Source organism: Chiroxiphia lanceolata, chromosome 3 (assembly GCF_009829145.1).
Source record: "Chiroxiphia lanceolata isolate bChiLan1 chromosome 3, bChiLan1.pri, whole genome shotgun sequence".
In the NCBI taxonomy this organism is placed as follows: Eukaryota; Metazoa; Chordata; class Aves; order Passeriformes; family Pipridae; genus Chiroxiphia; species Chiroxiphia lanceolata.
In genome coordinates, this window is record NC_045639.1 from 46,617,021 (window position 1) to 46,629,085 (window position 12,065).

Below are 12,065 nucleotides of genomic sequence, written 5' to 3' on the forward strand. Positions count from 1 at the left end.
AACTTTGCCAAGTCATTCTGGGTTTCTCTTAGGCTGGGTAGTATTTTATCCAAACTACTGCAGAATACGCATCAATATTTTTTGTTTTAAATAATGAGCATGGTCTGCTTAAAATAATGTTCCTTTTTCAATATAAACAAACCACGGCCTCCATGTGTTCTATATTTAATCCACTGTAGCAAATAAGGGGGATGGAGAGATATTGCAGAAAATTTGCCCTGCTTCTGTTTCTTGACTTCCAAGAACTGTTGGTCTTTTACAAATGAAAGGGGAAAAAAAGTCTTTGTATGTAGAAACTGCTGGGTGCTAATTTGACATGGCAATGAGATGAAAGTTGAATTCATGCTAGTTTCAACATCAGAGGATTGGAATGCAGCCTACTTAGCATAGAAGTCAAACAATTCGCTGGCAATAGATTGCTTTCCACTTCTAGATCTGCTAAATAAATAGAAAACTAATTAACAGTGTAGTATGGCAGATGTAGCAGGTTTGAATTTCATTAGAGCACTGGCTGAGAACTGAAAGAATCACGAAGCCGTTATATGTCCTAGTATGTAATGAATATTCCTTACTATCTTTTCCGTGGGACAGACAAGATACTATTTATGTGCCCTCTGCATAAGAATTTCCTAATATATTTCCACTTAAAATAAGAAAGAAAGTATAAGCCCTTGAAATTATGTAAATATTCTTTTAATTTTCCATAAAATAGCTTTGGTTCCATAACAGCAGCGTTACATTTCTTTGCCTTGTGCATTTCTGTTCAGCTACTTAAAGTTTATTAAATATGTTTTTCACAGGTCATTTTTGTGTTTCATATCTATACTTCTTTTTCCCTGATGAAAAGTGATAATAGATTGTATTTCCTGTAGTGTTATGAACAGAGATCACACAAGGCAATATCTATACTCACATTCTGAAAGGGAAAAAAAAATTAAGGCATTTATTTTTAGACTTTTCCCCCTAAATACACATTAAACTGGACTTCCTATATCCAGAATTGCATAACCAGATTTGGCAGTATTAATTAACAATAAAAGTAGTGTTTTGCCCCATAAGAATCAATAAGATAATTATGTTACTTAGGAAATGGTAGTCATATGATTTTGCTTTCAGTGCATAATGAATAACATTAAGTTTTGTGCAACAAAAAGGTTTTACAAACCAAACCAAGCCCTAGGACCTGTCTGAAATTCTTCCAGGAGAGCCTGATTGAAGCCCTGTACCAACTACCTGATTTTCCTAACTCTTATGGGTACGTATATATGCTTGCAAACACATACTCATTTAATCAAGTACATGAATTCTTAAACAGTATACTCCCAGCACGTAGTTTTGGCTGGCATGCAGGAAATACCAGGACCATCTCTGTATTTTAATATTTGGGCCTTGGAATATTTTTGCCACACTCCACACAGCTTCCTAGGCAAAAAAAAGAATTAAATGTCTTTCAAGTGGCCATTATAAAGTTAAGTGCTGTACATAAATATGCATGAGAAGTCATTGCCAAGAGATGATTCTTAAAAGGTTCAAGTGTCTCTTACTGAGATTTTCCTCCTTGCTCTATGGCAGTAGAGTGAGTACTCCAAAGATGTAGTTGCACCTCCAGAATCTGATTTCAGTGTTTTGGCTTCTACCCCTTCTGTTTTCTTGTGGGGGTCTCCCAGTGATCAAACATACACTTGCAGGTATTCCCAATAGTGGGCTGCTAAGACTTTACCCTGGAAATTTACAGGGATGTAAGTATATCTTGGGGATTATCTGTACCAGGGGCCTAGCTGGGATCCCTATCAGTCCCTGGAAACAGCAATGTCTGCTAGCACAGCCTTTGCTTTCAGTCTCATCAGAAGCCAGCTTCAGAGGTAAGTAAATGTCTTGGATCCTCCTTTCCACGCCATACAGCTGCCAGCCTAAGCACCTCACGGCCCCTGGTCAGAGACATCTGAGCAGTATCCATCCTGCTCTCAGCTGCTGCAGGAGCAGGGTAGGAGGGCAGCAAGGCAGCAGCAAGGCTGGGTGCTTCACCACCAGCCTTCCAGGAACAATGGGAAAGTGCAGCACAATTGGGCAAGGCATGGAAATTGAAAGAGCAATTGTGGGTGTGATAACAGGGATGAGGAATGCAAACATACACTTCATTTAACTTTGGGTTTCAGTCTATCCTTTGACAAGGCAAGGTCCAGAAAAGATCATGCAGTCAATGTACTTAGATACATCTATAGCCTACTGGGGTTTTTTCCAGCATTGCTAAACAATTACATCTCCCAGCAATTACTGTGGAAGCTGCATAAAGTCAGCATCTCTCTCCAAATCCTGAGGCAGACAGCTATCAAACACTATGTTCAGTAGTACCATTGTACGCAGGATACCTACAGTGGCAGCAGCTGCACTTGTCAGATGCCATATTTACTGTGTATTTCCCCTGCACTTTGTGTTTTTTCCACAGTTCTTCCAGTGGGGATTTTGGCTCTCTCACGTGCATATTAGCTTGGTATGATGTCATTCTTCCAATTTCACAAACCTTTCCAAAATGCTTTTCAAACCTGCAACTGTTGCCGCATTTTGTCATTTTTTGATTTGGCTTGGAGTGTTTTTTTTTTGTTTGGTTGTTTTGGGGTTTTTCTTTCTGAAAATGTGTGGGTAGAAGTACAAAATATGCATTCTCAGCCTTTACCCATATGCATCAGGAAAGTTTGCTCTCCTCTTAACACAGACTAGCCTGTTGAAGGTGACTACACAGTCCCTGGCTGTTGTTGCTCCTTTTCCGTCAAGTCAATTAGTCACATCCTTTGTTACAGATGGTTGCCTTGTACGTAACCCAAAAAGCAAATAGGTCCTTCACTCCTGATAATAAGGCTAATTTACTCCTGTTCCTCCCTCCACCAAATCTCAGTTTATGCCACACGACTCGATTAAAATGAAAACATGTAATTATTTTTGTTTCAGTTTTTTTGTTTATGATTTCAGTTGCTTTTAGTAACATGGTCTGGTATCCCCTCAGCACATCTAACTCCAGAGCCATGGTTCAACTTGGGAGTATATTGGTTCTTGCTTTTTGGTTAATGCATCTGTTTCTTGAGTTATTGTCTTTGCATCGATCTTTATCGATTCAGTTAAAAGATGTTATCCTCATCTCCATTTCTGTGAGGGAGATGTGCTTGCATTACGGGACCTTTAATGGCAGGGTTATCTCTCCTGTCATAGCCTTCATCTGTAATGTATTTTACTGATTATTTGTCATGAGTAATCCTCAGCAGAGGCTGCTCAGGAGATGGAAAAGTAGACGTGTCTGACACTCTTTGGTATTTTGCACTTAGCTAATGAACACACCCATGCAACATGGGTCACTGCTGGCTTGGACCTATTCTTCTGTGCTAAGGAAGGATGTTGTCAAACCAGTAAATCTGTCCAGGGCATGGAAGGAACGATACTCAAAAGTATGCACGTTAATCGAACAAAATTAAAGATGCAGTAAAGATTTGATATCACTGTCTGAGAACAGCACGGGAAAGAGCAGAGGAACAGCTGGCAGAAAACTTCCCTGCTCTTTTACAGCCAGATGTTAAGTGAGGCAAGTGCTCAGACAAGAAGCTTTTTGGAAACAAGGGAAATGACATAGTGTCAGGAGGTTCACTTCCTCCACACAAAAACTGTGTGGTTTCCAAAAAAAAACCCAACCCTTTGCTAATGAAAATGTTGCAAATGCAGCAAAAGCAGCAATAGATGCTTTTTTGCTAGCTCAGCAAGAAAAAAAAAAGAGAAAGAAAAAGGAAAAAAAAGGACTGTTTTTTCCTCTAAGCTAGAGCCACCGATGTTTGTGCTCTAGGACTACAGTGTTTGCTTGTCAGGCTATGGGCTACTTGTTAGATGGGAGGACAATTCCCGGCAAGTCAATGGTGGCAGCTTTCTTTCCAAAATAATCTTTGAACAGCCTGGGAGCTCATGTCTGAAAACTTAGTGCATTTTAGGGAAATGAAATTCTGACTCCCAAAAATAAAAAAGGAGAAATGAATCTGACCAGCTTTACATCGATTTAGCTTTCTGCTGGTCTGTGGCATGTTTCAAACACCAGCTCAGCTGCCTTTTAAAAAGAAAATTAGAGCTGGGGCAAACGATGGCTCGGCAGCTGGGTTTGCCTGATAAATACCCATTAGATGCATCAGCCTCCAAGAGCCTCAAAGTCAAACATAATTTCTGGAATTTTAAGCTTCGTCTTTCCCTACCACCTTCCAGCTTCTCCCTAACAAACTATTAATTTTAAAACAATATGCCCATAATCCTATCACCATTCTGTATGGTCACCAAATCACAAGACGAAACAGATCCTCAAGGGAAAACTCATGTCTCTGCATTGTCAGTAATGAATGGAATTATTTCATGCTACACAATGCCCTTGAGGGGGAGTCATACCAATTAACATAACTGGGTTTTCTTATTACATGATTGAAATTAATGAGAGGAGAGGAAAAAAGAAGGAAAAAAAGGAAGATGGTATGGAGTGGTGTTTTTTAAAGCATTTTGATCCATAAGATGAGGATGCATGACTATATTAGCAAAGCCCAGCCCTTCAGAGGTAAAAATTGCCTCAGTACTAAGAAATTTGGGGTTGTTTTGTCCATGTAAGTTTGTCAGGACTGAACTTTATTTCAAAATACGGTTTGTGTAATATTTAAGGCCTCATGTTTACACCAGATATGTTACTGCCTGAGTTCACTAGGGGTAAAGATCTCCCACAAGAGAAGTCCACATCTGCTGATGGAAGTGTAAGGTCATCACTGTAAATGCCTAGACTACACGGAAGAATTTAATGCTCAAGGAGGCTTTGCCATAGCAAAGCAGCTCTGACATCCCTTAATTTCTTGCTATCTACACAAAAAAATACAAAAATAATTGCTTTGAAGATAGGTAAGTGCCAACAGCAGTTAGATTAGAAGTTAAGATCCCTTACTGATTTTGTCACAGTTGGGAGTTAGTAAAGATTTTGCCATCTCTTTGGAGGCTAGATTCATGAAAACATGCATTTGGATGCAGCTGGCATCTCATGGTCTCCCTTACACCTTGATCTACATGTCATTTACAGTAACAGGTTAACAATACCAGTTTGAAATGTATAGGGACATTGATACAGTAAAATTCATGCACTAAGGGAAGAATTTCTTCCAGGGAAAGGCAAGCTACTTACAGCAGCTCACTGTAAGCATCTAAATTCAGTGTCTAACTGGGATTGTCAGCCTGCCTCCATCGACCCCCCAGCATTCTGCCATCAGCTCAGGGCCCTGGGGTATCAGCCTTTCCTCTCCTATCACGCTATGGCTGCAGAGAATGTCACTACCTCCTTTTTGTACCAAGGTCATGGGGTCCTGAAGATGATTCTTCAGAAACTCCTCTGTTAACTGCATTACTTTACCTTCCCTCTGAAACTTATCCACTGTCATTTTCCCACCAGCCAAATAATTTTTTGTCTCACAGTTCCCTTTTTAATTCTCAGGTCATCCAGTTTCACCAGGCATCTACATTTCCTTAGGAGGAGAACTAAGCATTTCCTTTATCTGGGACATAATTCAATTTAATCAAAGAAAGAGATCAGTCAATCTGGCATAATCTACTGCAGTAAGCTGAAATCAAGCATTTTCTTCCAGTTTCTCTTACCTCCATGTATCTGAATATTCTTCCTTTCAAAAATTCTGCTAGACCTCTACATGCCCTTAAGGCTGCCGATTTCCCCTTACTTATCGTCCTTCAGCATCCCTCCTTCTGCAGATGAATGCTGGAACCCAAAACTTCAATATTAATATGTTCAATCTTTCCTGCTTTCCATGTCATGCTGAAATACAAACAGCAGCAGGAGGTACCTAGGCCGTGTGGGATGGTCTTGCTAGGCCCTCATCTCTTTTTCTCTCTGTGGACTAATTGCAACACATAAAAATTAGAAAAGCTTTCCTTGGGAGGAATCTGAAAAACCTAATTCAAGAAGGTGCTACAGAGGAGAGCTATGGGCTGAAGCGCTCCAGAAAGAGAGAGCAAGCTTTGAACTCAATGTCCCCACATCCCAGCCACATGTGCTGATTACTGTCGTAAGAGGAGGTTGCAAGAAGTCAGCCGAAAGGAGCACCTACAACCTGGCTCCAGGTACGCTCTAGTTCCACAACAAACTCCACATGGAAAGAGGCATTGAACCACCTTATGCCACTAGGTATCTGCAGCACTTCTTGTAGGATAATTGCCAACTTAGTATGAAACAAGGTTTGGATCCCATTGCTGGGTAGCTCTGTCTCCTCAAGCACTGTAAATGCAAGTGTTAAGGTTATGAACTCCATCAAAGTACATAAAAATTAGATGTTGCAACATTCTCGCCTAGTTCTTTCATTCCCTGAACCTTAAAAAGGAACACAAACAGAAACTTGGCTGCTACCCTCAGATATTTTTCCTATGCTGACTTGCCCCAGCTATCTCCTTAAGGCACCTTTACCTGGACTTTCTTTTTCGCAGCATCAAATTTTTTTCAGGTTGAATTCCATATACCAGTGCAAATATCTCCTGCTTCCAAAAGCCTTCCTTCTCCTTATTCTCTGATGCCTCTTTCTTTGATGTCTTTGCTTCCTTGTGCTCTTTCTTCCAAGTGACAGCTGCACAGTGCTAACAGAGTTCAATATATAAGCACATCACTCCATTATTCACCCTTACCCTAAATAATCACTACATATTTTTTATCATCATCTGGATTCAGTAATCAAGCCCAGCATCTAGAAACTCAGTCTCATACTCTCATCTTAGACAGTGATGTCCCATGGAGCGCTGAATCCTGTACTCTTGAAATTTGAGGATGCTAAAATTAATCTTTTATTCCCCTTAACCTCTTTTTTTCTTCTTTTAGTTAATGAAGTAAAAGAACTGGTGTTCAATTATATCTGCCTTTCTGGTAATGATAACCAGTTGTCTCAAGTGCTCCCTGAAGCTGATAGACACTCCATTATTCCCCTTTAAAAGTCTGGGATTCAGCAATATCTCCTCTTAACTTCTCTGGTACCTCTCCCATAGCCAGCTTAAGTTTTCTGGATGATTTCATTCCTTTGACATCTATTTTTTAAAATAAACCTGGGGTGTAAACAACACACTTTTTAATAGTTCTTTATCTAGGTGAAGTTTAGTCAATTATTTGATTTCCTGGTAGCCTTTAGAGTTAATTTTTTTTTTTATTTTCTGTCCTTGAAAATTCATAGAAACTGTGACAGACGTAACATCTCTCCCTGTTGAATACTCAGGTACAAGTAGTAATTCACTTGCCTGGCAATATCCTCCTTTTTGTCAAGGTAGCCTCCCTGTTCCTCAGGAAGATGATGGCTGTCTCCCCAGCTGACCTTTGCCTTCCCACATACCAAATTTATAAAAATTTTTATCATGTTCACATCTTTTTTCTTCTTTTCCTGTCTCAGCTTTTTTTGATAATTTTCTTGCATTCTTCTTTTGCAATTGGCTCTTCTACCCACTCCTGCAGTGCTGACCCTGCTGATTTATAGGTCTCATTTTACTTTCCCTTTATTGCTCTTTTTGTTTCCCCAGTCAACCACAGTGATCATCTCTACTTCAAGTAGAATTATTTCTCAATGGTGTACAGATTTCTTGATTTCCATGGACTATATCTTTGATATTTCCCCAGTGTATCCTACTTCTTCACTGCCTTTTGCCATTTGTTGAAGAAGACATATGCCCCTCTCAGTGTTTTCTGAGAGTTCAAAGCTTTTGCACTTCTAATTTTGGGGAGTCACATGTTCTTGATTTCAGAACTCACTAAGTTTGGCCTATGTTTTCCTATCCTTCTCTCTTAGCTCTTTTGCATGGCATATCTGGGCAGATGCCAAATGCCTCAATGACAGCCCACAGCTTTAACTGTATATACATATTCTTTGCTTATACTTCCCATACAGCACAGAAATGCTTCCTAGATACAAACGCACTTGTTTTCACACCACCCTACGAGTAAAAAAAGTGTTATTATTTACATTTTATGAAGAGGGAAAACAGGGTACGGAAGTTATGATCCACATTTGTGAATGAACTTAAGTGCCTAATTGAGTTGAAAATAAAAATATTTTCTTAATTCTTTAAGCTATTACGTTTTTTCTCTCAGAATCCCTGCTGTTTTTCTGAGAGGCTTCCCATTTTTTAATGCTTTCCAGCCCCCTTGTCCCACACACAAGTTCTGCCTCCACCAGCACCATTTTGTTCATTCCTTCTGCCCACATAATTCCCTCTTGTTTACCCATTTTCTTTCACACAGACCATTAATGTATGTGTATTTAACACAGCTGAAGGCTGGACCAGCCTGCAGCCAGCATCGCTTCCAGCAAGGCAGCCTCTGGACTCTGATAGCAAGGGTTTATTCAACTTGTTTTTTTCCCACACCACCTAAAGCATGGAGAACACAGATATGACCCGTTGCTTTGTAGTGGTTTAAAATATTTAATTCCTCAGTGGTGGGAATTTGCTTCCCACACAGATGCAAAAAATGGGGAGATGAACCTCTTGAACACTCAAACCCCAGCACATGTAAGAGGCAGTCACTGCTGTAAGCCCCAAGCCCCCACCTCCATTGCCAGCTGCTCCTGGAAGACCCTAAGAATTGAAACTCACAGAGCCATTTCTCCCCAGATAGATACAAAATAATGGTGGGTTACAAAACAATATAACCTCCACCTTTCTGCCATTTCCCCAACCTTTCCTCTCTTGCTTGCTCCCTGAAGATGCAAGTTCTCTGCCAAAATGACCCAAAGGAGAAGCCCAGCCTGGCTATGCCTGTAGGTGCAAGCGGTCAGTCAGGGCTGCAAGCTATGCTGGCTGACCAAAACCCTGAAGTCAGGGTACAACCTGTTCCTGGTGGCTCTCTCATCCACAAGTCCACAAAGGATTATGTGAAAACACATGGGGTGGCATGCGATACAGGTGCTCTGGACTGAACTTCTCTCGATCTGTTCTGTTACAGCTGTTCCACACCATAAGATTTTGTCACACGTTTGAACAGGAACCTGGGAACCAGGGATCAAATCATGCTCCTCTTTTAGTTACTGAAGGTCAGATAGTGGAGTCAATAAAAGATTTGCTTAACATGGAGATGTCCATCCAACTGGCTGATGTGCTGACCCTGTTGACCACCAACTTGCTGCATATAGGACCAGCTTCCCAGGCCAGGCCAGGGAAGTCCACCCAGATCTCCTAGCATAGCAATCCACCCCTTGGGCCATAGGATTTTTCCTGCTGTCTCCCAGGTTTGTGGCACAGGTGACATATGAGTCTCATCTACAGATGGGCAGAAATGGGGTGGTGCTCAAGGGGAGGAATTCAGCAGGAGCTCACACACAGGACATGTGACAGACAGCAATGCTCTGCCAACAGGCAGAACAAGACAGATAAAGGAAAATTAATGAGAAGCCACAGCCCTGCCTTCGCCTACATTGCCAATTGATTGTGAATGACCCTGTTTTATCAGGCACTCAGTAATCGTGCAGCAGTCTCAGCACTGGGCAGTTTATGGCACTATCCAGTTTGCTGTTACAGTAAGATGCTAATATTTTGAACAATCAGGTACTCACCACCATAAAATAAAGCTAAGCACTTTAGATCCTGCTTAACAAGCCTACTAATGCACTATTGAAATCAATGACACATTTGAACAGTAAGAACTGCCCTGAAGCTTTTTAAGCCTGCTGTCCTTATTTTTCATTTCATGAGCAGAGTTATTCCTTCTGGGAGGGCACCTTCTGTTTGAAAGGCTGTGGGACCAAAAGCACAAAAACAAGGACATAGATTGGTTGGTAACAAGTGCCAGCAAATAGCATCCAAGAAGTTACTTGGTCTTGCCCTACCTCAGTTTCTTCAGCTTGCTGAGAGTCAGATATAAACACAGAAATGGCCTTCTCTAGAGCTCAAGTGCTTTGCGACTTGTGGATGGATGGAAATGTGGTATTAAAGGTTACAGAGAATTATTCTTAAATGGGCTCCAGTGATGTTTGTTTACACAATGCAGACTTGATAGAACAATTTCAGATAAAACATATATCAAAACCATTTAAGCAAGAACATCTGTCACAACCTAAAATATGGAATTCTGTGAGAGGTGAGAAAGAGAAAATGGGAACTGTATAATCGCAGGCAGGGAAGGACAATGGGGAAATAATGACAAATCAAATATAGGAACTTTTTCTCTCTTGAACGACACTTCTCATCAGCTAGCTTATGTCAAAGGAAAAAATCTCCTGTGATTTTTGTCTATTAGATTTTGCTCCAAATACTTGCCACACTCTGGAGCTGCGACTGCAAGACATCCCAGCTCTGCCACTCTCAGCTAATAGGTTTGATTGTTCTCTCTGAAATTATACTCACAGATACTGACCTGTGAGCCAGTCTGCCACTCAGCTTTGCACTGCAAAGACAGGCCCCCAGATAAGGTGGCGGGTGAGCAACATGTGCAGACCGACAGCCTGCAGCGGAGCTCGGCCACCCCACAGACGATGCTCCTGCCTCTCCACTCACCTCACAGTGCTGATGGTGAGATAAGTCACTGTGATCCACAAAGTGCTGGTGTTTAGTATACAGTATTTATATTTTATGAATGTTAACAAGCAAGAAGCCCTGCACAACTGAGCAGTTACAAGCTCAAAAGGCTTTGTGAGATATTTTCTCTAAGGGCTCATTAATGTGGTCTTTTAATGGAGTACTTGCATATCTGAATCTTTAACTGTAGCTATAAATAGAATTTATAAGCACTTGACAGTGTGTGGCAAAGCTGTGTTAGCAGTGCTTGCCCTGCTTTTTTTGCAAGTTCCATTTGCAAAAGATATTTAAAAGGTGGAATTTAAACATTTCCTAAAATGTAGACTTGTATACATGCTAATAATGTTGCATAGCTGATTTCCACTGGGTCTAATGCATTTGGCATGTTCCCTCAATTAACAGAGCATCACAACACCTCAACAAAACAGCTAGTATTCACATGCTATTGAAGGGAAAATTAGATCATAAAGAGGTCAAGCTACAACCCAAATGCCCCACAGCAAGTTCATGGGGGAGCAGGGGCAAGAACCAATGAGCTTTAATTACCTGCCCTAGTCATTAAACCCAGAGAGACAAGTTCTGCCATTATTTTCACTGATGTTGAAGTAGAGTCACTCCACTGGCACTGACTGATGTAGTGAACAGCAGGATTTACCCTGCCATACTGGGTTCTCTTGCCCTCCAAAAACCCACACTGCACTGACCATGTGGCTTTTGCCCCTTTCTTGATGATCGGTTTAGAGTGATGGCACTTTAAGCTCACCAGCCCACCTGATGCAACCTTACATGTAGTTTTGTCAGTCTTAGTGAAGAGCCAACAGAATTACCCAGCTTAATTTACTATACAGGACCATTGGTTTATGATGATACAATAAAAGCTGCTGGAGAATCACAGCTTTTAATAAATCACCATATAGTATTATCCATAAAATTGCCATTTCCATCCACTGCAGTGCTTGTATCAGCTCTCCTGTTTTGCCTGGCCACCTGGGGCTGTGCACATGTAGCACACCAGCATCATGTAGAGGCTGTTGCCCCATGTAAAGAGGCAATCACAGGTCAAGCATGACAAATTTAAAGGGCTAGTTTCCAAAATGTCAGTGACTTGAAGCATTCAGCACACCTGAAGGAATCTGCAAGGTGTAAATAGGCCCTTTTTTTACCTCTTTGGGTTTTTAGAATACTTTTTAAATACGGACCTTTAAAATATTTCGCTGTTGAAGTGGGCCCTGGAAGCCCTGACAACCTCAGCAGAGAAACAGAGTGACACATCCACCTTCATCTGACTTTCCACCTTATTTTTCCTAACCAGTAGATGTATTGGCTTAATTCTGCACTAATACAATGGGGACTGAAGTCCAGATGTGTCTAGAAAAGGAAACACCACACAGTCCTGAGGCCTCTCTTGGAGAAGCTTTCTTACCTGAATCCAATCTAGTATATGGTAGGTCTACTTGGACAGAATTATATGTCTTTACCGGGATGTGGGCCCTGAGCACATAGACAGAGTCCCTTTA